The following is a 25,763-nucleotide window of genomic DNA, read 5'->3' on the forward strand; positions in this document are numbered from 1 at the left end:
TGACCGTATATTCTGCATGCAAATATGATCAAGAACTGATAAGCCTTCCTGAGAGACTTTGTCTTGTAAACACGAATGGGTGTCTATCTGAACTTTTATGAATCTTTCACCCAGCGCTTGACGATATCTCTAGTATTCATTAAGATATGGGTGGCATAGAAAAGTGTGTCCATTCGCTTCACCGGTTGAGGTAAATGATACATCTGCTAAAATTTCTCCAACTTGAAGGTGTCAAGATCTATCCCGTTGTCACTACTCAATGTCATAGTCTTTGGATCTGTGTGTAAGACAATCCAATTGATAATGTCTGCACATGGGAAGATCAGGTACCTGCATGCAACCTTGTATAATCTTGACTGGTGGATGCTAAGGTAAACCTGTCAATCCTCTAAGTCTTCCTTGAATTCCTCTACAAAAGTATCCTTGATTTGTTGCCATGTTAATGTTGTACCCTTCTCAACGAACAACTGAGTGTTTGCATAAACTAGTAGATTAATTGACATCTTCTCAACTACTTCTCGAGTACTTCTCTCAACGGTTTCCTTTGATGCAGCTCTCGTAGAGGCCACGTTAACTATAACTTCTAGAGAGATGCTCAACGACTATTGTACCTAGAGATAGAGAGGACACTCATGGCCGGAAAATGTTAAGCTAAAACCAAAAGCAACTTCAAGACAAGAGCAAGAAATAAACTGGGTTGATGATGGGACAAACTACATAATTATGGTTCACAAAGGTCACTGGATGCCTGCTGGCACTGTGCATTGCACAGCCCCAGTAGTCAGTGGGTAAGCTTCCTAACTGGAACTGTGTAGTGCACAATTCAGTCTATGCAAAGGTTGAGAGAGACTACACATTGCGCAGTCTCAGTGGTCAAGCTGGGAGGCTGACTCACAGAACTACATAGTACGTAGTTGGAGCCAGGATAGGGAAACCTTTGTGCAATTCCAAAAGCTAAGGCAAAGGTCTTGAGCTCCCAAAATGTGGAGTGCATGCAAGGAAATATGAGATCCGGGCAAGGGGAGCACAGATCTACCTAAGGGGAGTGTGAGATCGAGAAAATTTGAATGATGGTGTGATGATGAGTGCAGAATTGAATAAGTGAAGATGCATGCAAGTAAAAAAAGTGTAGGAACCAATCAAATTGAAGGAAAATGAAGCATGTGTTGTTAGATGATAATGGGTTGAAGGATTTCATAGAGGCTGAGGTCCCAAAACCTACTGATGCTGCTGAAGTTGTGGTTTGGCAAAAGAAGACAGCAAAGTGTCGAAGGATTCTATTGGAGGGCATGAAGGATCACATTGTGTCCAGCCTACATGGAAAGGCTTCTTCATACTTGACATGGAAAGTGTTGACAGATCTATTCCAAAGCAAGAGCGACCAGAGGAAGTTGGCACTCAAGGATAAACTCAGAAACATCAAGTGTGAGAATGGAGACAATATGTCCAGGTATCTCACGAAGTTCACCCAATGCAGGGATGAGCTGGGAAGTGTGGGGGTGACTGTTGATGATGAGGACTTGGTGAGCTTGGCTCTCCTTGGTCTTCTAAAGAGTTGGCATTCCTATTAGCACTCTGTCAATGGTCGGGAGAAATTTCCAAGATGGGAGAGATTTTGGTCGGATCTTGTGCATGAGGAGATCAAACGGAGCACCAGAGACAGTTCTTCATCCATGCATGATGAGGAGCACTATGCCTTAGCGAGTAAGGTGAAGAAGGCGAAGGAGAAGGGTTCTCTTTCTGAATCGAGTTCTTCCAATAATGGGAAGAAGGTTGACAAGTCGAAGGTGAGATGCTTTCGTTGTCATGAGTTGGGCCATTATGCTACTAATTGCCCAAAGAAGAAATCCATGAAGGGATCTGGGGAAGGATCTGAAGGTGAGGCACTTGCTTCACAGTTTGAGTTGGATTTCACACTCTTCGCATGCATGGTTTCATCCATGGTGGGAAGTGGTTGGTTTCTTGACAGTGGAGCTTCTTTCCACGTGATCGGTGACAAGAGTTTGTTCAGTACTTTGGAGGAGAAAGATCTCCAGATACACATAGCGATGGGTAATGATGAGAAGTATAGTGTCTCAGGTGTAGGCACGGTTATTTTTCAGAGGAAGCATGGAGCTCGCCTTACCTTGACCGATGTCAAGTATGTACCAGGACTGAAGAGAAACTTGGTGTCGATTGCAATGCTGGAAGATAGAGGCTATGATGTAGTCTTCAATAAGGGAAAGGTTTTCCTTAGACACATCATCACTAGACAGGTGAAGCAGATTGGTTCACGGGTCAAGAACCTGTATGCTCTTGAGGTTCAAGATGCATGCAAAGCCTTGAGCAGCAAGGCAACTGATGGAGACTTGGTGGTTGAGAGGGAGCGTATATTACCTTTCAACATGCAGAGCTAGAAGAAGTCTCAGACGACTGTGGAGGAGCCAAGATTGGTGCAGCAACTTCAGGAGGTTGTGGAATAGCCACAACAAGGGAAGCTGAGAGGAGATCAAGTAGAGACATCTACTCATGCAAAGACCTCCAGTAGGGGGAAACTTCGAGCCAGGTGGGTTGAGGGATCGCATGCAGCCATACCTCCAGGTAGGAGGTGGGGTGATGTGGATTGATCGTCCCAAGGAGGAGCGGCAGGATCCTTGAGGTACCCAACCTCTTGAATGAGACCTTGCTATGGGAGCCCCGATGTGGAGTAGCAGGAACTGACTGATTGGGTAGAGACATATGCGGATGGAGCAGCGAAGAGAGCGATAGTGTAGGGAATCCCAGGATAGCGCATAGCTAGCAGGCTGCAGCAATGCGAGAGGCACAAGTGTTTTGCATAGTGCTAGGTGGCACAGAGAAGTGTGCAATGGTGCGAGATACATGGAGATGTTGCAGTAGCGTAGATGTCAGAGAGGGAGCACTTGTAAGCACCAGGTAGAGCTTTAGCATCAGAGTATGTTCCTAGCCCAACAGAGTGGTCAGTTGGGAGTGTTTTTGTTACAGGTGTTGTTGGAGCAAAGTGGACCAGGCAAATGTGTTGCATGCAGAACATTCCAGAGTTACAGGATAGGGGTTGCAGATAATCCATATCTTGTTGAGAGGGAGTGTTGAAAATGCAACAAGATGATGGAGCTTAGTGGAAAGGAGTCGCCTTCACTAAGTGGGCCCGCAGGCTATTTTTGGCGCAAAGTCTATTTTTAGACTATGTATATTTTTAGACATATGGATTATGGTCTATGAGTTGCAGGATGTTGTTTATGGATGATTAGTCATGTTGGGAAAAATAGATGGACTTCTATTTTTGGTTCACAGCAGAGTGATTAGAGTCTATTTTTAGACTGCCAGGCTAAAAATAGAAACAATCAAATATTATTAGCCCTTAGTAATATTTGGACTCAAAACATTATCTTATTCTCTTGGAGTACTTCAGTTCGAGCTATGGATGTGGCACATGTAGCTGACAGAAGGAATCGGGTGGTTTCTTATGTGTTAGTTGAGCTATTGCATGGAGGACTTCAGTTAGAACTCATGCATGTGAGTTCTGTGGAGTTGGATGTGGAGTTGATGGAGTTGTGTTCAGTTTGACTTGGTTAAACTAGTTGTATTTAGTCTAACTAAAGAATACACTAGTGATGAGTTGTGTGAATTGATTGTTAATTAATTCACTAATTATTAACTCATAAAGCAACTAAAGAATACATCAGTTAACTCAGTGCATGGACAATTCAACAGAGACAGGTGTTAGAGGTAAGTGAAAGGGTGAGTTGTGAGAATCAGTCGTGCATGAGATTTGCACATGCATGGATTGAGTAATGCCAATGAGGATTACGCAGTCTGGGCCAATATCTAGGCAATTGTAGCTTGTTCTCACATGATTCTCTTTCAGGATTGTGCAGTGGAGGCAGGAAAAGTAGTGGAGGAGATTTGAGCTGTGATTGATCAGATCTGAGCTAGTTTTGTGTGTAACAGGTGGAGATAGTATTGAGTACTTGTGAGGAGTATTGTACTATGTATTGTTACATGTTATCAATCATTATAATAAACAGATATTGTGGGGTTTTTAGCTGTATACTTTCCCCGGGTTACATATGTTGGGCTCCAGTATTGCAGCAATAATGTTGCAACTCCTGGGACTCCCTTCTTTACTTTTATCAACCCGGTAGTTCGTAACAAACTTGGAAGCGACGGTGTTGTATGCACAAGTACTAGCTCTTGCCGCAGCTGTCACTTGGTCAGCTGGCACAAGTCCACTAGGAGCTTAAGCCAACTTCTATGAGCTCTGAGAAGAAGCTTTTTAACTGATGGATGAAAGCTAACTCAAAGAAGGTCGTTCTACTTGCAGAAAGAAACTGGAACACTGAAAGGAAACGTAAACCCTGGCAAACCCTAATTTTACCAGCTAGCCCTACTGACGCAAGAAAGAGGATGCAAGCCACTGAAAGAGATGCCATTGACTTCTAGGAAGGTAAAATACATGTTTCTAAGCTACTTCTACAGTAACATCTGAAAAAAAAAAAACATCTTTTTGTATTTTTGAATAAGTTGCCAGAATTATCATGCATGCGATTTAACTATTTTTTACTGTGCAGAGGTGGATTGGCAAGAGAAAATGCTTGGAGGAGGTCGGGAAGGTTCAAATAGGGCCTAAGGGGTCCCTAACACCCTTCCAGAGAGTTTCATAGAGTTTGGCTATCAAGAAACCTCATTCGTGAGCCTCTACAGGAAGTCTGCAGGGGTTCTACAGGATGTTCTGGAATTTCTACAGGATGTCTGTAATTTTCTACAGGTTGTTCAGAAATGGGATTTTGGAGGATGGATGGAGAGAGAAAGGTGAAGGAGTGAGTATGGAGGTAGGACAAGGGTGTGAGGAGGTCCAGGACTTGGTGGATGGAGTTGAGGAAAGATGAAGATGGCTGGATTTGTTCAAGGAGGAATGAAGCAATGTTGCACAAAAATTAGGGTTATGTGAGCAAGTGTGGCAAACGTGAGGCAAGAATCCGAGTTAGGGGATGGAGCAGATGGGATTGATGGAGTATGGGTAGATAGAGAAGTGGTACAGGTGCTCTACAAGTTGTTTTTCCAACTGAACCAACGAAGACTTGTAAAATCAAAGACCTAGTTACATTGACCTAATCTGATCTATCTAACAGTAAAGAGAATGAACAGAAGTTTTAATTGCAATGAAACCATGTGTACTAACTATGCAATGAAGCAATCAAGAATCTTAACATGTAACCAACTTCTGCAAATAAAAATCAAACACTAATGATTGCATGGCGAAGCAAAGTCAGTGTTTTTGTTGGCAGCAAGGTCACCTTGATCCCAACTCTTGATCCCACTGAGGGAGAGGTGAAATCAGAGGTGCTTGATGGCCCTTTTCTGAAGCTTGTCCCTGTTAATAACCTATCAACTTAATCTGAACATCAAAAATCTTTCTAATCATCAACAGTGACTTAGTTAATCAGCAAGATTTTAATCTACTTAACAGAAATTATTTTGCAAAGACATAAAAAACAAATAACAGTACATAAGGAGGCCTTGGCACTTGGGTTGGGCCCAACCCCAAGAGCTACAGGCTCCTATAAAGAACTCAGAACTGATGCCAAGTAAAGCTTCTTTTCATTACATAAAAATAATCATCACAAGAAAGTTATATAGTAGTACAAGAAAACGAGCTGAGAAAATGACAACACTATAGTGCAAAGCCCAACAGTTCCAAAAGTAAACTACAAAGGCTGAGGCCTTCCTATTTATACACTACGAGGGGCCTAGCAGCCCTCCTTAATTCAAGGGACTGGGTTGTTCAAACTGCCAGTAAACAGTCACTCTTCCCAAAGCTGCTCAGCTACCTTTAGGATTCGTTTTGGTGGCCTGTTAAGCTCGGAGTTGAGGGTGGAGATTTCGAGGAAGGGCCATTTAATGCAAGAGACAACTTCCCTACGAATCCTCACCTCAAGCTTGGTTGTCACCTGGCTCATAATTGCTTGGCTTTGCTCCAAAATTTGTCAAAAAAACCTGAAATAACCACGTATTAGCCTCTTTGGTAAAGTGACCACCCTTATTCGTTCAAATAACATAAACATACTCAAAAAACATGCATAATCTATGAAAAATGGTGGATTGACCAAGGACAATTAGGAAAAGTGAGCCTAATAAGTTACCCAATTCGGGGCTCATCATCACCCCCCTGCTAAATGGGTTGCTCATCCTCTGAGTAACTAGTCCAGCTCATCATCCTTTATAGCTTTGATCGCCTCCCTCACGTCCCAGGCTTCCGCGGTGATATCTTCTTCCCGATCGTGGAATCCTGCTTTCCTTTCCACTTCCTCCCACTGTCTATCTTCCTCCTCCTCCTTAACTCCTTCTAGCAATCCCAAAAGCAAAGGAGGATTGAATTTCAGGCCAATCCAATTGGCTTGTAGATTTTTCATCAACTGTTTGTAGAGAGGTACCCTTGCCAAGGCCTCCCTCATCCTGGTGGGAGAGTGGTATTCCCTTATCTTCAAGCTGTGAGGCAGTGTATTCCACCGCCTTGTGCAGGCATGCAGGCAGTTTTCTCCCAACAGTCTCTCCATGTCCTCAAAGTGGGCAATAGATTGAGCCTGTTTCTCAATGTATTCCGGTAGATCCTGAGAGCCGTTGGCCAAGTGCTAGTGGGCGCTTATCACTGCTGAGGGGTCATCCGGCTCTGCTCTGATCATTAGTGGCTCACTGAGTTCTCTGCCTATGATACTACAGACCTCTGCTACTCTCTTTTCCTCATGATTCATCCAGGAGGCCATGGCCATAAGTTGGACATCTCCTATCACAGTATTGGGATCCCATGCATTCATGTTCGGAAGGGCGAAGTTGTGCAAGTAAAACTCTGATAATATGGCCCTCTCCTCTGATGAACTACTGCCACATAGAGCTGCAAATTGATGATAATTTTGAAATGGAGTGATGCCCCTTTGGGCCAAGGTGTTGATCTGAAATTGTAACCACTGATCCTTAATGTATAGGGCATAGGATTTGGCAGGCTGGCTACACTGCAGGGCTTCCATCGCCCAGCTGGCCATGCAAGCCAGTTGGGCCTCCTTTTCTTGTACCTGCTGTTTCAGAGACTGTATCTCCTGGCCTACTTGCAATTCCTTCTTCTGTAGTTGTCTATTCAGAGTCTCAATTTTAGCCTGCATCCTTTCCCTTCTCTGTTGTTCATCAGGGGTTTCTTTGTCCATTGTGGGCTCCTCCTGTTGCTGTTGTTCTCCCAAGATGTGAGGCCTGTCTTCCTTCTTCTGTCCTTGTAACTGTAGCTACTGTCTAAGCAGCTCATTTTCTTCCTATAGCTTGGCCCACTGGCTGCTCTCCACATGTCGTACCATAGCCAATTCCCTTCTTGCCTCTTTGAGTTGTTCCTCCAGAGGACCTATATCTGCCACACCCTTGGACTTAGCGATCTTCATCCAAGTGTGGGTCCTCACTCTCTCTTCTTCTAGTGCAAGGAAAAGTGGCACTGTGAATTTTTGGGGAATGATCTTTCCGGCCTCTAAGAAGTTATAGTAGGAGCCCAAGCTGGGCTGGGGGCTAGGTTCCACAATGTTCTCCACCTTTTCTTCCTCCTGTGGTGATTTAGCTGCCTCTCCTTCCATTTCTTCGGTCTCCTTTAGCCTAGCCAGTGTTTCCTGTAGAACAGTCTCAGCATCCTGTAGAGAGGCCTTTGTGTCCAACATTTTCATTCTTTCTCTCCAGGTGGATGTCTTTGGGCTTCCCCGTTCATAGGTGATGGATGCCTTTGAGGGAGACCTCTCCTTTTGTGTAGCTGGGGTGTCTAAAATCGTGATTGGCTCTTTTGACGGTGGCTGGGGTCGGCCAGTCTTTATCCTCATGCTCCTTCTTGCCTTAAAATACATGGAAGGCTCCCTCTTTCGCTTCCCTTTTTGCTTTGGAGATGTGCTCAGGGTAGCCAGCACAGCTGCTGCCTCCCTGGCTAAAATCTCAGGCGATTTTTCCTTTTGTTGCCCTGTTTCCAGCCTTCCTGTAGAAAGTCCTGTGCTGACTGTTTTCTGGCTTCCTGTAGAAACGGTTTTCTGGCTTCCTGTAGAAACTATCTTCACTGTTTTGGTCTGCTTGGCTAGGGGTGCCTTCCCTTTTAATTTTGTTGTGGTTGCCTTGGTTTCATCCTCACTTGCTTGGAATTTTTCATTCCTCTCTGCCCTGATTTGCAATCGTTTCTCCCTTGGTGTTTGTGCCTTTATTCCACCCACAGTTTTGGGCTCAGCAGCTTGGCCTTTCCCTCGTCTCTCTTCTTGTTCTTTCTGTGGTGGTCTGTCCTGGGTTTCCTTACCCTTGGCTTTCTCTTCTGCCACAATGTGCTCCCTTTCTCTTCATTATTAGAGGCAGCATTGGGAAATAGAAATTAGAGAGCAATGAACTTCAATTATCAATACACAGGAGCTAAGCAGAGGATAGTGTAGAAGGAGTAGAGAAAAATATCAAGGAAGAGAATGTACAGCGCAACAAGGAATCCACAGCCATCAAGAAATAAAAAAAACTCGGATAGTCAAAGGAAAAATCATGACAGCAAGGAACAACACATGATAGATGTCAGTGATGGTAGCTCGGACCACAATTTTCATGAGAAAAGCAGAGGCACTGGGAAAAATCGAGGCAGATTGAAGGAACAGCAGAAGAAGGAACAACAAAAAGATGAAGGAACAGCAGTAGAAGGAACAACAACCAGAAGGAACAACAGTAGAAGGAACAACACCAGAAGGAACAACAACCAAAAGGAACAACAACAGAAGGAACAGTAGCTGAAGGAACAACAGGCCGAAGGAACAACAGCAGAAGGAACAACAAGAAGACGAGGGAACAACAGTAGAAAGAATAAAAACCAGAAGGAACAACAGCAGAAGGAACAATGCCAGAAGGAACAACAACCAAAAGGAACAACAGCAACAGAAGGAGCAGCAGCTGAAGGAACAACAGGCCGAAGGAATGGCAGGCCGAAGGAACAACAAGCAAAACGAACAACAGAAGAAAGAACAACAGCCAGAAAAAGGAACAACAGCATAAGGAACAACAAACGAAAGAAAAACAGACCAAAGGAACAACAGGTTAATGGAACAACAGCAAGGAACAACAAGTAGAACGAATAACAACACAAGGAACAGTGAACTTAAGGAACAAAATTTACTCTTCCAGCTTACAAACCATAAATTTTTGTGAAATATGCGATATAAATTTGTTTTCTTAGTGGGTCAATATGTTAAACAGTACTCTAGAATAGCTAAAAAAACTTATGAAGTTTTGATACCAAGCACAGGAGAAAGGTCTGCGTGCCTATTCAACCGCTCAATGTGCTCCCTTTCCTCAATGTGCTCCCTTTGCTCGGCCAGAATTCGAATATCATCATCCTTGGACATATTGCAGAAAATCTTCTAGGAGAGAGGGATAGCGTAGGTATGGAGGGCATCTTCCACTAGAAGCTTGATAAGCCCATGATGGGCCAGCTGATCCGGTGTCCCTTCCTTCAATTTTGTGCCACGCTCAATTAATGATTGTAGGAGGAAATACGGGATGCTTAACTTTTGTTCTGGGGGTAAATCTATCCTATGTCTGAGTTCACTTAGCAACCGGAAGTGATAACCGTAAACAATACTGAACCGCCCCTCACAGGTAATGTATTTCATGATCTAAAGGCTGACCTCGCTCCAAAAAGGGTGTAGGCTGGCTCTCCGGACCCCATTCTTATCTTCTGAAAACTGTTCCTCTGGTAGGAAGAATTCTTTCTTGGCTTTTTGGCCCAATGCCCTCTCCTCTTTGCTCCAGGGTATCCCTAATGGCAGATCAGTAACCCGACTAATGAGTTGTGGGGTAAGCTTTAGGGTCAACCCTCTGAAATTCATAGTGGCCAGTGTCTTTGATTTAGGCTGCAGGGACATTAAGAATTCTTCTGTTACCTCATCGTCATGACCTTGAATTCTATCACAGAAGGTCATCCAATTGGCATGGGTGAATAGGTCCACCACCTCGGGAGTTTCTCGCAATTTCCTGGAATTCGAGGGTTCCTTTCTGATAAACCCTCCTAGCATGGTGAGAGTGCTCTGTTTTGGCTTGTGCTCTGATCAGAAAGGGGAATTCTATTTATGGTTTCCTCCCCTAAACTTTGAAGACAGTATCCCTCAGGTGTTTATGTTTCAACCTTGCACCAATTCCCTAGTTTTTTTAAAAAAACTCGACTGTCCGTGTACAGAAGGAAGACTTGGGTTTTCCCAGATAGGACACAGAGCTCAATTTTCACCCCCCAGCATACATATAACCATGTAAAATTCACATTCTTCATGCACAGGTTAACCCTCACAGTGGTTTATCGTTTCTTAGCAAAGGAATTTCTTAACAGGAACTGTGGAGGGGAATTTGACGTAGAACCAACTGAAACATTGTGTAACACACAGGAAAACTACTATTCTTGACCTACAGGCAAACTTGCCTCTAATTCTCCTACTCCAGACAGTTCAATTCACCACCTTTCAATATATACCATGCAGGGAAGAGTGGTTTTCGAGCCTACCTCTTTCGGGACTCCGAATTTGTCGAAGAAAAATCCAATTGCTCTGCTCCAGAAGGCTATGCTGTAATTCCTGTAGAGCCTCTTCCTGTAGAATGCTTTGCCGGCTTCTAGAGGACATCACGACACTTCTGAATGAGCCTGGGACGCAGGAGGATTTTGAAACAGGCAGAGAAGCTCGGGCTAACAGATTGCGGAGGAGGAGGACGCGTACTTTGCTGAGAACGGTTGCAAGTGTAAATGACAGCGGTTAACGTGAGTTCTTCGGACGAGCATTTTTTAATTACGGCGCAATTCATGGCAAAGGGGTGAGGTGTCTAGGCTGATCTGTTAGCCAAAGTCACGACCATCATTCCTCCGCGTGTCTCTGACCGCCGTTACCCTTCCTCTGCCATTAACTGCCGCCATCACTGCCAATCCCACCGATTCCCCCCGACTGGACACTTCCCACATGTCGGCTGCACGTCTCTTCGACGAATTCGAACGTAACCAAGCTCATTCGGATCCCACGAGGCCATTCGACTGACTGTGGGTGGCCAGTTGACTGGCCACCGATTCCTTCAACCCGCACCATTTCACAGACATGCAGTTTTCAGTGTATAGTCTATGCAATTTGACGAATAACGTTAGACACTTACCTGTGTGGCCGTGGACGTGTTCTACAGGCTTCGAGATGTGGAACGATGGCTTTGTTCACTGCTGCTTCGTGCACATGCACTGGAACTTCTTCTTTCATTGGTTGATGATGTATGCATGGCTTCAGGACCTGATCCTCTGGTTGTAAACACTGCATGCACAGGCTCCGTCTGATTTCAGCTATCGAGGAGGTGTTCACATCCAAGCGAAGTTTGTTACATGTCGCCTATGTCGATTTCAGCTGCTACGGACTCCATAGCATGTGCTCTAGACGGATCAGCTGCTACAGGATTCCTGTAGGACATCCTGTAGCTGCTTCTCCTCCTGGGATGCATGCTTAAACGAGCAAGGTCGTATTCGCGGATGAAGAGTCCAGATGGAGCTTTGAAAGGTAGAGTGTGTGAGCCTTTCTGTGCCTGATTTGTCACTTGGAAAAAAAGATTCAATCTGAGGAAAACATGACTCTTTGTATGACTGTGCAGGAATACATAACCAGATTGTTGCAATGGCGGTGGAAAGAGATGAAACAGGTGATGGGTGGAAGAGAGGGGTGGCTGCAGGCCTAATCAACAGACTTCAAGCTTCAAATCCCCTTCCAAAACCAAATTTGGCCTGCCCGAAGGCTCTACAAGATGTTTCCTGTAGAAATGCAGAACTTCCTGTAGAAAGCCCCAAAACTTCCTATAGAAAGCTCAGGACTTCCTGTAGGAGGTTGAATCTCGACCCGATTGTGATCAAACCTTGGGAAAAGTGAGTGGCTATGGAGGGAGTGTCTGTAAGGATGTCCTGTAGCCTAGTACGGACCCCTGTCCTCATTTTGCGTGACCTTCTTTATCTGTAATGTATTCCCTGCAACCTATAATAATTTTACAGAGACTAGACCTGTTCCTTTTTTCTATTCTTTCTTTTTTCTTTTCTTTTCTCTCTCTTTTTTTTTTTTTTTTTGAGAGACAGCAGGGGTGCCTCCATGAGGTTTTCACCCCCACTATCTACCCTGGGCGCCTCAGAGAGGTTTTCACCCAAGGACCTTTTTTTTATTCCATTTCTTTATTTTCTGAGAGACAGCTGGGGCGCCTCCATGAGGTTTTCACCCTCACTGTCTGCCCTGGGCGCCTCAGAGAGGTTTTCACCCAGGGATCTTTTTATTCCCTGTTTTTTCTTTTTTTCTTTTTTTGATGATCAAGGTGTGGCCGGAATAGAGGTAGAACCCTGCTCTACTACCAACACTGATTTTTCCACAGTTTCAATGAACTCCTGCCTCGAAAGGGGTTTCTTGTAGATTTTCAATTGATGCCCATTGACAAGCATGGGGATGGCTTTTTCATCAATGGTCCTAATAAGGACTGAACCATTTTCATTGCATTTCTCCACTGTATATGTTCCTAACCATCTTGTCCTCAGCTTTCCTTTGAAATCCTTGTATCTTGAGTCATACAGCAGCGCTCTATCTCCTGGCTGGAATTGCTTTTCATTAAGGTGCCGGTCATGCCATATCTTCCTCTGGAGTTGAACTACTTCTGAGCGGAGGATGGCCTGCATTCTGTGTTCATCTAATCCATTCAGCTGCAATAATCTTTCATGTTGAGCATGGCTGAGATCTAGGTCCAGCTGAGCTGCCACCCTCAATGTGTTGTACTCGAACTCTATGGACAGCAAAGCTTTCTTCCCGTAAACCAGCTCATAAGGTGTGAAACCTGTTGTAGTCTTCCAAGTGGTGTTGTAGGCCCAGGTGACCTCAACCAGGCGATATGCCCAATCCTTTCTGCTGTTGCTCACCACCTTAGTCAAAATCCCTTCCAATGCTCTATTAGTGACTTCCACTTGCCCATTTTCTTGTGAATGATATGGGTTGGAAGTCCTGTGCTTGATCTTGTGATGAGCGAGCAAGTCTTCAATCAAGTTGGAGGTGAACTGGCTTCCTTGATCGGTGACTAACTCTCTTGGGTAGCCAAACTTGTAGAAGATATTTTCCCTTAAAAACTCAACCACCTTTTCTTCTGTTGCTGCTTTGATTGTCTTTGTTTCTGCCCACTTTGTCAGATAGTCGGTGCACACAATGATGTAAGACCTTTGCTTTCAAGGAGGGTTGATAGGACCCACAAAATCCATGCCCCACTTCTCAAATGGCTCGAATGTCACTTGAGGTTGGAGAGGCATTTCATCCCTTGGAGTCGGTTTCCCTATCCTCTGACATCGGTCACACTGGCTGATGCATCTTCTGACATCTTGATGAAGAGTAGGCCAATAGTAGCCTGCCTGTAGAATTTTGAAGGTAGTCCTTTTTGTTGCAAAGTGGCCTCCACAAGGCCCGTCATGACAGGTTAGGAGGATGTCAAAGACTTCCTCCTCCCTAACACAACGCCTCAAGATTTGATGTGGGCCAAGTTTAAACAGGTTTCCCCCGATCCAAGTGAATGGGGCGCTCTTCCTTACAATTCTGCTCTTCTCCTTTGAGGATAGATGCGGAGGGAACTGTGATGAGACCAAGTAATTTGCTATATTAGAAAGTCATGGAGAGAGTACTGAGATAGCAAACAGATGTTCATCTGGCATCTGGTCATCCACTATTCCTTCTTCACCTGTAGGCAAATCCAACCTAGAGAAGAAGTCAGCAACAACATTTTCCTTACCTGGCTTGTCGACAATAGTCAAATCAAATTGCTGCAACAAAAGTAACCATCTAATGATACGAGCATTGACATCAGGCTTATTCATTAAATATCTAATCGCAGCATGATCAGTGTGTACAAATGTTTGATAACCAGTGATGTAGTGGCTGAACTTGTTTAGGGAATTGACTACAGCCAGGAACTCTTTCTCGGTTACAGTATAGTTCATTTCTGCCTTGGACAGGTTTTTGCTGACAAAGTATATGGCATATGGTAGTTTCTACTCAACTTGTCCTAAGGCTACCCCTATGGCTTTGTTTGAGGCATTAGTGTGGATGTGGAAAGGTAGGGCTCAGTTCAGACCTCTCAAGATCGGGGCAGACACCAACTTATCTTTCAACTCCTCCAGAGCCCCCTGAAAGTCGTCAGTCCATTTGAAATCAACATCTTTCCCTAAGAGGCCAAACAATGGCGAGGCTAGCTTACTGAAATCTTTAATGAATCTTCAATAATATCCTGCTAAGCCTAGGAAACTCCGAACATCTCTTACCTTTTGAGGAGGTGGGAACTTTTGGATGATAGCAATCTTATTAGGATCCACCTGTAATCCTTGTCGAGAAATGGTATGACCTAGCACGGTCCCTTCAGTCATCAGGAATTCACATTTTTCGGGACTGAGGGACAGTTTCGTCTCAATGCACTTGGTTAGAACTTTTCCAAGATTAGTCAATGCCTCTTGGAAGTTGGACCCATAAGGAGTAAAGTCATCCATATAGATTTCTACCGAATCATGGACCAACTCAGAAAATATGCTCAATACTACTCTCTGGAAAGTGGCAGGAGCGTTGCATAGCCCAAAGGGAAGGACTCGGTAGACAAAGGTACCCCATGGACAAGTGAAGGTGGTTTTATCTTGGTCCTCCGGGCTTATTTGGATCTGGTTATACCTGCTGAACCCATCTAGGAAAGAGAAGAACTTCTTCCCTGCCAGTCCATCCAACACTTGATCTATGAAAGGCAAAGGGAAATGGTCTTTCTTGGTGGCTTTGTTAAGTTCTTGGTAACCTACACAGATTCTCCACTTCCCGTTCTTCTTGGGCACAAGCACTAGAGGTGAGACCCACTCACTATCAGAGATAGGGTAGATGAATCCTGCATCCAACAATTTTTGCAGTTTTTCTTTGACAATGACTTTAAGGGTTGGATTCATTCTCCTCTGAGGCTGCCTGACTGGTTTACAATCTTCTTTAATGTAAATGTGATGGGTACAGACCGAAGGGTGGACTCCTTTCATCTCCTTATAACTCCAAGCGAAAGCATCCAGATGATTGTTCAGTAAGCTACACAGCTCCTTCTCCTGGGAGGGAGATAGGGAGGAGCTAATCTTCAAGGTTCTTTCGGGGCCAAATTCCACATTCTTAATTCTGGGAGAGGTCGGATCAGTCACACAGAGGTCTACTAAAGTGCTGGCTTGGGTATCTTCCACCAATTCCTCTAAGGACAGTGCACTGGGAGGTGGATTTTGAATCAAAGTCTCAATCAAATCATCCTCGGTTTGAGGGCCTCCCTTGGTGGTTTCTACTGTGCACAATGGTGCAGAGTAGACCTCATCCTCATCTCCCTCTTCCAACCAGAGTGGTAAGTCATGTTCTAGCAGAGGTTGGGCAGGAGGGTATAGGACTAGCTGCTTGGACATAGGCCCATTCTTGATGGTCATGCTTCCAGCTCGACAACTGATGTAAGCATCCGCAGTGGCTAACCAAGGCCTTCCCAAAATGATGGGGTATCCAGTGAGCTTTTCCTTTGACTGAAGGACCAAGAAGTCCGCAGGGTACTCCCAAGAGTCAATAGAGACCAAGACATCTTCCACAATCCCTTCGGGAGTCATGGTGGAGCGATCTGCCAACTACAGGACTGTCGAGGTCTTCCTTAAGGAACTCTGAAGGTTGAGTTTAAGCATGGTGTCCCTGGTCATCACATTAATGGCAGCCCCTAGATCAATCAAGGTATGGGGGATTATGGTGCCATTGATGTGGACATCAACTGCAGGACACCCAGGGTCCAAATACTTTGGACAGATTACTTGCCCCAGCATTAGATCGGACAGTTGTCCTATGATATTGATAGTCGGGGCATCTCTCTTTCGCCTGCCTGGGTGCCTGAAACACTTCTCCTTAATCAAGTTGTTGTATATTGGTACATCTTTTATGGCCTGGAGAAGTGGTATTTTCACACACAATTGTTTAAGTTCTCCCAGAAGTTTAGTCTCCTCTGGGTTTGGTTGCGTGGTTACTATTAGTCGCTTAGGAAAGGGTGGAATGGCTTTGGAATCACTTTCCTGTTTCTCTTCCTCGTCCTCTGGGGGAGGAGGTTGGCAATCTGGAAGGGTCTTCCCAAATCACAGGTTGATCTCCTAGATCTCAACAGCATAGGTAGGGCATGTTGTCTCCCCAGTGTATACCTGCTGGGCCTGTCGGTTGTTGGGGTTCCGGTTCGGTTGAGCAGGCATCTAGGGTTGTCTTGGAGGAGCAGGAGGTAATGGTTGTGGCTGAGCCGGTGGTGGAGGTAGAATGGTAGGAGGAGAGTTGTATTGGGGCCTCCACCCCGGTTGAGGTGCATTCCACTGAGGTTGTGGCTGGACATGTGAGTGAAACGAATGAGCAGTGGGTTGAATATGGTATTGAGGTGGATAAGACCACGGAGGAGGTGCGGCCTAGGAAGGATGAGCAGGGGGAACCTAAGAAGGTATGTGAGCAGATTGGTTGGGGCTATAATAAGCTTGGGATGTCCCTTACATCCCCTGCTGGTAAGGTCTGGGCCCATACGGCCTCCTTTGGTTGAGGAAGTAGAGAGGTTCAGTGGTTGTCGCAGTCCCTTGGTACATGGCTTTAAATTCGGGCAAGGTTGGGCATTGGTTTGTGGGGTGGTTTTCCTCACAAACAAAACATACCTCTACTGAGCGCAATGGACACTCATTCTTAGGGTGCTTCCTCGTACATCTAGGACAAAAAATGGCCAAAGCCCTCTCAGCTTCCTCTTTCTTTTGTTGGATTCGGAAAGTATCAAGTTGCATGGTAATGGTCTGTCTCATCTCACTTTTGAGGTCTTCCATCTGATTAGCAAACTCATGCTTGGAGAAGGTAGTACTAGCTGAAAGTGGATTCCCCCTACCTCTTTTCCGGGCTGCCATAGAGTGGTTTCTAAACACAGTCTTTATGTCCTCATAAGGTAGTTGGTAGATGTCTCCTCCAGCTAGCATGTGAAGGGTATCTAGAAGGTCTTCAGGGACTCCTTGGAGCAGAACCAGCTTTAGAGATTCAGGGTCAAGTGTGCACCTGGCCTGTTTATAGCTGAGTTGGAACCTTTCCTCGTAGTCTTCTAAAGACTCATCATTTCCCATGGTCATCCGAAAGATTTCTCCCTTTGTTTCCTTTGACCTACAATAATCCCGATATTTGTTATTAAAGGCTTGCTACATCTGAGCCCAAGTGGTGATAATGTTTCCAAGTAACCCCATGAACCAGCATAATGCTGCATCCTTGAGGGTAGAGGGAAATAGTTTCAACTTTTGCTCATCTTCTGCATAGTCATAAGTTCGACAAAGGACAGCAAACTCAAATAGGAAGGTATCAGGGTCTTCAGTGGTCAATCCATGGAAATGAGGTAACGCTGAGGGACTTATGTTCTTCATCTTCATGTCCCCATTGGTCTCTCGAATGGGGAAGGTACCTTCTATTCTCTCATCATCTTCTCTATTGTTTTTGTTTTTAGCCATGGTCTCAAAAGGAATGTTTTCTTGCTCTTCTTCTGTTATAGGATCTTCGTATATCTCAGGAGGTTCACCTATATATTCTTCTGGGTCACTGCCACCAAAGAAGAGAGAAGGGTGACTCAGTGAAGTGGTGGGGGTGTTGGGTAGGAATTTTCTGGTATTATCTCTGTTCGTACGAGGCATGAAAAGATTTTTGGTTGCTTTTGTTTTTTTTCTGCTTGTACCTGCAAAATTGAAACAGATGGAATTGCAACTAACTAAAATCTATCTTGCAGAAATGAAAATGCGGAATTGAAATGAAAGCAGGAAAGGACTAATCTATTTTGCTAAAATCAAATTGCAGGAATGAAATGCTAGACTACACTTGCAGAATTGAAATGCTATTCTACGCTGTAGAATTGAAATTCTAGTATATGCTTGCAGAATTGAAATTGCGGAATTGAAAGGCTAATCTATGAAAGCAAGAAATGCCTAATTTACTTTTGCAGAAATGAAATTGCAGAATGGAACTGAAATAAACTACTTAGCAGAAGGTTGGAGTAGAAAAAAATAGAAGAAAAGCAACAATCACAAATACTCTGACACTTCCCTGGCAACGTCGCCAAAAAGAATGGTGGGCTCCAGTATTGCAACAATAATGTTGCAACTCCTGGGACTCCCTTCTTTACTTTTATCAACCCGGTAGTTCGTAACAAACTTGGAAGCGACGATGCTGTATGCATAAGTACTAGCTCTTGTCACAGCTGTCACTTGGTCAGCGGGCACAAGTCCGCTAGGAGCTTAAGCCAACTTCTATGAGCTCTGAGAAGAAGCTTTTTAACTGATGGACGAAATCTAACTCAAAGAAGGTTGTTCTACTTGCAGAAAGAAACTGGAATGCTGAAAGGAAACGTAAACCCTAGCAAACCCTAATTTTACCAGCTAGCCCTACTGCTGCAAGAAAGAGGATGCAAGCTACTGAAAGAGATGCCATTGACTTCTAGGAAGGTAAAATACATGTGTCTAAGCTACTTCTACAGTAACATCTAAAAAAAACATCTTTTTGTATTTTTGAATAAGTTGCTAGAATTATCATGCATGTGATTTAACTGTTTTTTACTGTGCAGAGGTGGATTGGAAAGAGGAAATGCTTGGAGGAGGTCGGGAAGGTTCAGAGAGGGCCTAAGGGGTCCCTAACACCTTTCCAGAGAGTTTCACAGAGTTTGGCTATCAAGAAACCTCATTCATGAGCCTCTACAGGAAGTCTGCAAGGGTTCTACAGGATGTTCTGGAATTTCTACAGGATGTCTGTAATTTTCTACAGGTTGTTCAGAAATGGGATTTTGGAGGATGGATGGAGAGATAAAGGTGAAGGAGTGAGTATGGAGGTAGGACAGGGGTGTGAGGAGGTCCAGGACTTGGTGGATGGAGTTGAGGAAAGATGAAGATGGCTGGATTTGTTCAAGGAGGAATGAAGCAATGTTGCACAAAAATTAGGGTTATGTGAGCAAGTGTGGCAAACATGAGGCAAGAATCCGAGTTAGGGGATGGAGCAGATGGGATTGATGGAGTATGGGTAGATAGAGAAGTGGTACAGGTGCTCTGCAAGTTGTTTTTCCAACTGAACCAACGAAGACTTGTAAAATCAGAGACCTAGTTACGTTGACCTAATCTGATCTAGCTAACAGTAAAGAGAATGAACAGAAGTTTTAATTGCAATGAAACCATGTATACTAACTATGCAACGAAGTAATCAAGAATCTGAACATGTAACCAACTTCTGCAAATAAAAATCAAACACTAATGATTGCATGGCGAAGAAAAGTCAGTGTTTTTGTTGGCAGCAAGGTCACCTTGATCCCAGCTCCTGATCCCACTAAGGGAGAGGTGAAATCAGAGGTGCTTGATGGCCCTTTTCTGAAGCTTGTCCCTGTTAATAACCTATCAACTCAATCTGAACATCAAAAATCTTTCTAATCATCAACAATGACCTAGTTAATCAACAAGATTTTAATCTACTTAACAGAAGTTATTTTGCAAAGACATAAAAAACAAATAACAGTGCATAATGAGGCCTTGGCACTTGGGTTGGGCCCAACCCCAAGAGCTACAAGCTCCTATAAAGAACTCAGAACTGATGCCAAGTAAAGCTGCTTTTCATTACTCAAAGATGATCATCACAAGAAAGTTATACAGCAGTAGCTACAAGAAAATGCGTTGAGAAAATGACAGCACTATAGTGCAAAGCCCAACAGTTCCAAAAGTAAACTATGAAGGCTGAGGCCTTCCTATTTATACACTACGAGGGGCCTAGCAGCCCTCCTTAATTCAAGGGACTCGGCTGTTCAAACTGCCAGTAAACAGTCACTCTTCCCAAAGCTGCTCGGCTGCCTTTAGGATTCGTTTTGGTGGCCTGTTGAGCTCGGAGTTGAGGGTGGAGATTTCGAGGAAGGGCCATTTAATGCAAGAGACAACCTCCCTACGAATCCTCACCTCAAGCTTGGCTATCACCTGGCTCATAATTGCTTGGCTTTGCTCCAAAATTTGTCCAAAAAACCTGAAATAACCACATATTAGCCTCCTTGGTAAAGTGACCACCCTTATTCGTTCAAATAACATAAACATACTCAAAAAACATGCATAATATATGAAAAATGGTGGATTGACCAAGGACAATTAGGCAAAATGAGCCCACTAAGTTACCCAATTCAGGGCTCATCAACATACTGTGTTAATGTGCGCATGCGATTGATGTTTCATTGTTTTTAATGCTGCTAAATTGATGATCAACGTAGAGGAGGTTATGTATTGTGCATGTATTCCGCAATAGTGTATAATCGAGATAATATCTGTGAATAAGTGTTTATTATTCAAAATTTCTACACCACCTGAGGTAATCCCTACAGTCACAACTACAGTCCCCTCAACACTTGGAACAACATTGGCTCCCAATGTCCCAGCAGTCACCACAGAGGTAATCACAGGTACATCATCAGTAGGAGCAGCACCAGGCAACAGTACTAATATGAGCACAGAAGAATTGATAAAATCCATGGAAGAATTGAGACTCCAAGTGTCAGAGCTGAAACAAGTAAAGGAAAAATTGGAAAAAGTAGAAAAGAGTTATGATAAATGCAAAATAAGTGTGGCAGAGAAAATAAGAGAGGTTAAAGCATTAGAGAATAAAGTGAGAACATTAGAGAAGGATCTCACTATGGATAAGCCTCTGGCAGAAATCAAAGGAATTCTTTGGACCAACATCAATCAATCCCTAAATAATGTTTGGCCATCTGTCCAAGTTATTTATGAGCAGATTGACTTAGTGAATGCAACACATGGAGAAATTCAAAAATCAAGAGCTTTATTAGGACAAATGCCTGATCAAGCCAACTGGCTCATACATTTTTTGAATAACAGAAATAGGGAACAACTGGAACAACTTGGCATCCCAGACAGGACATGCACCATTTTGGAAGTCAAAAGAGTTCTAACCAAGAGAACTTTAATGTAGAATTGGGAAAGAAGATGCCAGGATATGCAAGTATAAATTAATTCTTTCATGGAAAGGTTTACAGTTTTGCAGGATAAAGGGCTACCAAGTCTTTTAGGAAATAATGACCGGCTTATGAAACACACAGATTATGTACATAAATTGAATAAATATGCTATTGATCAAGTTCGTTCGTCAACAAGTGCTTCAGGAGTAAAAGCACTCCCCACAGGCCAAGTTCTCTATGATAGCTTGGAGAACTTATTCTACCTTGAACATGAGGTAAAACATCTATTCACCATCCAGCCTAATTTCTTCAGATATACAGAGATTGATGAAACTCTAAGGAAACTTTAGAAGCATAAATTGCCAGAGCAACAATGGTGGGAAGACATGTTGGGGATTTTGTAAATTTCTCTTAGGTGAAATGTAGATTTCGGGCTATTTTTCCGTGATAAGATAAATAGAGATAAATGAGGCTCAAGCGGGTCGAATTGTATCTGATCAGGGTCCAAGAACATCCGACAAAGACGGAGTAGCCAACACAGAGTATCAGTGGAAGACAGCTGTAAACCGACTCGCAGAACCTATCTCCAGTACATCCGATAAAGATGGAACAACCAACACAGCATCGGTTTATCCTTTCCCTGTTTTCGAGACTGTTTGTCTCTATCTTTTGTAAAAAAGGGATTAGTCATCACTAGATATTATCTCCATCAGATATTTTGTATAAATACCCCCCCCCCCCCCAAACAAAGTATTTGGGGTTGGTGGGCATTCCTAGACTCTGTAGTAATACTGAACTTTGGAATAAAAAAAGTTGTTGAAACCATCTGTTGTCTGGCCTACTGGATGAGGGATTGATGCAAAAGACTTGTCACAGAATTCTTGAATCAAACTCTAGATCAATAAGTCCCCTATATCTCATGTTTTAAAGTTTTCTTGTTAGCTATATCATCTTTGTTTCATAATCTGAATAGTAAAGAAATGGATTAATTCAAAATTTGCGTAAACTACACTCTGTCTTCAGTCTTTATTATTCTATGTGTTTTCTCCAGAATTAATATAAGCAGTGAATTCTTAATTTCTCCTGCTTTCTGGTTCTTTCATGTTGTTTATTTGCTAAGGAATTCTTAACTGCTCCTTGACAGTAATCATCCATTTTCCCTCTTTCAATATGTTGAAGGATTCTTAACTACCCTTCACCCATTTGAGTCCATTCCATTTGATTTCAGCCTAATTTTGCTCCAGGTTTGACTACCTTGCTCTATGATACCTTCCTCTGTTAAGAAACCAAGTCCAAAAAGCCATCCGTCTTTGACTCCATCATGTCCAATGGACTGAACTATTCAGTTTGCCTCACTGTTTTATTGAACTCCACCATCCAAACCCAAAACAAAACCCTTGAACTTCATAACTATCCTAACACATTTCAAAACAATGCTAAATCATAAAGAGAGAGCCCTCTTTGGATGCAGATTGGCTAGAATCTGTATCTAAAAGATTGGTCTATGGTTACCTCGGTCGTATTCCCTTTCTTACAACTTTTGGGAACAACTTGAGTGATAACAGATTTCAAAAAAGAACTTTTGTGGATTTGACAGCAATTGAAGGTAGCACATTTAGAGGCCTCATTTGGATGTATAACTAGGTCTACAAGGTCTTCTAAGGAAAGCAAAAAAGGTTCTCTCTACAGTGAAGTAAATAATCCCTAATGTTCTATGGTTTCTCCTAAGACGAAGAGAAGTCTGACTTAGACAAGCAACATAAAAAGGATGAAGTACTAAGGAGAAAAGTGTCGGAAGAAAGAGATCCATGTGTCAGAAGTTATAGTGTAGAAAGAGGAAGGATTTGACTTATGCTTGGAGGATATACTAGTCAAGGGTCTAGGGTTTGGCAGTTATTCAAATAAGAAGCTTTAATAAGAGCAAACTTACAAAGGGTTTTCCTCTCAAGAGTGAAGAGGTTGTGTCCCTCGTAGAGAACAAACTTTGCATTCTTTTTATTTTGTTTTGGTAGCAGTTTGATGAAACACACACACTAATAAGAAGAAGAAGATAAATTGTCAAAGCGCATCACAAATTGTTATCAAGTAACGAAGAATCACTTTACACTACTTTGCCCTAGATTCTTCAACATGGAATCAGAGCTAAGGTGACACATCAAGGAGAGGGCAACTCAAGAACACTCATTAAGAAGAAGCATCTACAAAGTTGAAGCATAAAGCCTAGAAGTCTCAATCACTTCAAGGACAAGAAGGGTATACAATCCATCATTCATCAAGGAGGTCTACAAAGCTAGAAGAATAGCCTTACATAAAGGCACGTACAAAGAAGAACAGATTGAAGAAGAACCTACATTAAGCTATAAGTCTTCAAGCAAATCTCATCATCAACCAAGACCAACTGGAGAAGGCAACTTGAAGAACATCAAGATCTAGGGAAGATGAACCATCAAGCCTTTAAGGAGGAAGAAAATCCATTACATCTCAAAATCTATCAAGTAAGTACATGTCCCCTTCTAAATATACATTAATGTCTTTTTTCAAGGAAAGCAATAAATTGGTAGGTACAAATAACTTTCTTGCATGGAGGAAGAGGATTGATTGGTAGGTAGCAATAACTTTCTTGCATGCAGGAAAAGGACTGATTGGTAGGTACCAACAACTTTCTTGCATAGAGGAAGGGGACTAATCTACTTCTCAAGGAGAATGAACTCCTAGAACATGTCAAAGGGAATATCACTATCCCTGCTAAGGAACAAACTCAAGCCTTAGCCAAGTACAATAAGGATGAGACAAGAGCTCAAAGTATTCTGATAGAATCAATCAAAGACTCTCTCATTCTTTATGTCTCCAAGTTTGAGACATCAAAAGAAATTTATGATAAGCTAGTAGAGTTATTCTCAGTATCCACAACCGAAGAAGTAATATTTCTGAGAAAATTATACAAGATGAAGATAACAAAGGAAGGAATAGCTCCCTACTTCATGAAAATATATATGAAATGAGATATCAACTTCAAGAGCTTGGGGAAGTCATGTCTAACAGAGAGATGACAACTATAGTACTCAATGCTCTACCTGAGGAGTGGGGAAATTTCACATCTAGCATATATGCCAAAAAGGAAGAAACCACTCTCAGTGAAATGTGGTCTCTATGCAGAATAGAGGAAACCAGACTTAAGGCAAAAGAAGATGTGGGATCAAAGGAGCAAGCATTTGCTACCATGGCCAAAATAAAGGGTAAATCTGGAAAGTTTGGTCCACGAAGAACAAACAACAAAGACATGTCCAAAATCCAATGTTTTGGATGCCAAAGATATGGACACTACAAAAGGAATTGTCCTAAGCTTAAGAAGGACAACAACAACAAAAGGAAGATGGAAGAAGCTCGCATAACTCAAGAAATGAAAGAAGAAGGAAAGAAGCAAAAGAAGGAAGATCCTCTGGATCTCTAGTATGACTAGGTCAAACTCTTTACTTCGATACTTCTTTCAAAGTTTTGAGTAGGATTGGAGCATGTAGGAATGAATTAAAATTGCATGGCTAGAATCATCCTCTAGAATCTAGGAGCATGATATACATAGAGTTCTAGATATTCATGAAGATGTAGCATTTATGATAAGAACAAAAATGCATGAGTAGAAATATATTCTAGAATATAGGAGCATGACATATATATCTCAAGATATTCATGTGGAAGAAGCATACCTAGTATAGGACCTCATCCACGATGAAAGAAAAATTGATCATGATTAAGAATATTTGAAGACCTCCATCATCAAAGGAAAAGAAACATTTGCAAGGCAAATACCTTTAAGATCCTATGATGGAATCTTCAAAAGAAGGTTCATGAACCAAGGCAGATGTCTCATTGGGAATCCCATTGATGGGATTCGAGAAAAGGATGATATGCAGGCAAGCTAAGATGAAGCAAGAAGGGCCATACCAAAGGATGATCAAAGGAGAATCAAGATGAGGTATGTATGCATCAAAGTTTAGTCATGTTATCATTTGTATATTATTAAGTCATGGGTATAGTTATATAACATGATCAAGCATGAAAGAATCTCTTTCACCAAGAACATGCTCAAAGGCATGTACCACAATGAAATGAAGGTCAACAAAAGAATACGCTCACAGAAGGAGCATAAGATTGCTGACTAAGAAGCAAGAAGAAATGATGACAAGTCCAAAAAGCAAGCAATGACGGAATGCTCTCACAAGAAGCATTAGATGGTTGACCTATATATTTGAGAAGAACCAAATGAAGAAAGAGATCAAGCATGTAAAGAACACCATGATAATCGAGAATCACTATCTTACAAAATGCCTTGAAGATATCTCCTGAAAGAAGGCAGGACAACTTTGATAAAGGAAGAAAGGACCATTGACACCTATGAAGGCCTTGGAGATACAAAAGGTGTAGATAATTGATTCTACTCTATAAATATGTCGTGATGAAGAAACCATCCAACAAAATGAAATGTTGAAGCAATATCAGGATGAAGTCATGATGGACTACTAGGTCGAAACATGTAAACAAGCAAGTACAACGAAACATCCATAAGAAGAATATTTTGAAGCATGGATAAGATGACAAAGGAGTAGCCAAGATGACAAGAAAACCTGATGTATGACATGAAATCCAATTTCCTCGAAGAAAGAAATGACATGACAAACCAGGGAGGAAAGTGATCAATGGATGGTGCCCTACCTAGAAGAAGTTCAAACAAAAACTGCATGACA

This window comes from Pinus tabuliformis, chromosome 2_2, assembly GCF_031772625.1.
Source record: "Pinus tabuliformis cultivar Carrire ecotype Pingquan chromosome 2_2, CPIR1, whole genome shotgun sequence".
In the NCBI taxonomy this organism is placed as follows: Eukaryota; Viridiplantae; Streptophyta; class Pinopsida; order Pinales; family Pinaceae; genus Pinus; species Pinus tabuliformis.